At 45.2% G+C, this 1,650-nt stretch overlaps 1 pseudogene; it reads right to left on the bottom strand.

Moving 5' to 3' along the window:
- Nucleotides 1-202: 202 nt before the first annotated feature.
- LOC144762981 (uncharacterized) lies at nucleotides 203-1,295 on the bottom strand (annotated as a pseudogene).
- Nucleotides 1,296-1,650: the final 355 nt, after the last annotated feature.

Here is a 1,650-nt window from a genome sequence, read left to right as displayed (position 1 = left end):
GGCCATGCAGTGGGTAGTGTTTTTAGGGTAGGGTCGGGGGTCATGCAGGGTAGTGTTTTAGTGTAAGGAGAGGATGGGTTGAGGAGGGTTGTGCATTGGTAATGTAGGGTTTCGGGTAGGTCGGGTTCGTGCAGGGTAGTGTTTTAGGGTAGGGAGAGGACTGGGGGTCGGGGGAGGGTCATGCAGGATAGTGTTTTAGCATTTAGGGAAATATCCTGAAGAAAGGATGAGCCAGAACCGTCAGATAAGCATCTTGAACATCCAGACGCACCAACCAATCATCCTGCAGAAGTGAATCTCTGCGATGAAGAATGGTCTCCATCTTGAAATGATGATATACTACAAAGTTGTTGAACACCTTGAAGTTGATCACCGGACGTAACTTTTTGTTCTTCTTGATAACCAGGCAAATGGTGCTGAGGAAACCTGATGGATCGAAGATGGTTTCTTCTATGGCCTGTTTTAAGAGAAGGGATTGAACTTCCTCCTGCACAAGGAGAAACTGACTTTGTGAAAAATGAAGGGGTTGAGGAAGACGACATTGCTTCGGAACTTGATACAGGTCTATGCAATAACCCTGGACTGACTGAATGACCCACCGGGCTGAGGTTAGAGACAATCAAGCTTTTAGAAAACGCGCCAACCTACCTCCTACTGGGGGAGGGCCAAAATGTAAAGTTCTTACCTGAGAATGCTCTCCATAGGTTCTGGATCCACTGTTCAAGAATCCACGTGAACAACGGGGATAGAACTGGGGTTTGTACTATTGATAGAAATCCTGTTGCAAGCTTTGACCAAAGTAGCCTCTGTGGAGGGATTGACCCCCCTGGGGGAATAACACCCAGCAAAGTGACTCCTACTTTTGTCTGCCCTGCCGAAAACCCAGCTGGAAAAGATCTTCTTCATATTAAACTGGGCCTTATCAATGGTGGCAAAAGGTGACACATATTTGCCGATTTCTTTAATGAAGTAATCCCCAAACAAAAGGCCCATAGCCTGTGCGCCTTATTCTTTAGCAGAAAGGCTACTCACCTTAGGATCTATCTTCAATAAAATACTCTTACTTCTCTTCTGAGAAATATAGGCGTTCGCATTACCTAGTATACATATGGCCCGCTGAGCCCAATTCGATAGGGTATCGGGGTTCACCTCTCCCTCCATCCTAGCCTCTTCGGCTCAATCCAGAATCCTGTCCAGAGGACCTACCAAATCCAGAATTCTGTCCTGGCAATTAGAACATGCTCTATCACCCCTTTCTTGGGGTCTTTCTCCAATTTAGTAAAAAACAGTAACATCTTTGGGTCTATGGAAGGGGTATCAGCCACTTTACTGGGAAGGAACGGGCGGGGACATTCATATCTCAATTTGTTTCTGGAATACTTATCGAAGGAGTGTCTCAAATAAAAGGAAACATATTCTGACATGTTCAGAAGGAAACCACTCCGTGGAATTTGAGTGATGTATCATTACAGGATCGAACATAGATTCCCCCAAATGACCCATAAGGGTACTGGTCACTGAAAGGGACAAAAGATGTTATGCCTTTTCTCCGAAGCACCCTTATCGGTAAAGTCATTATGTTATTCAAATCAGCCCTGTCGTCATCCAAGACGCCATCATCATCAATGTCGTTGTCCTGCAAATTAGTAA

Source organism: Lissotriton helveticus, chromosome 6 (assembly GCF_964261635.1).
Source record: "Lissotriton helveticus chromosome 6, aLisHel1.1, whole genome shotgun sequence".
Classification (NCBI taxonomy): domain Eukaryota; kingdom Metazoa; phylum Chordata; class Amphibia; order Caudata; family Salamandridae; genus Lissotriton; species Lissotriton helveticus.
The sequence above is the reverse complement of the archived record's forward strand: the minus strand, read 5'-3'. Positions and strand labels throughout refer to the sequence as shown.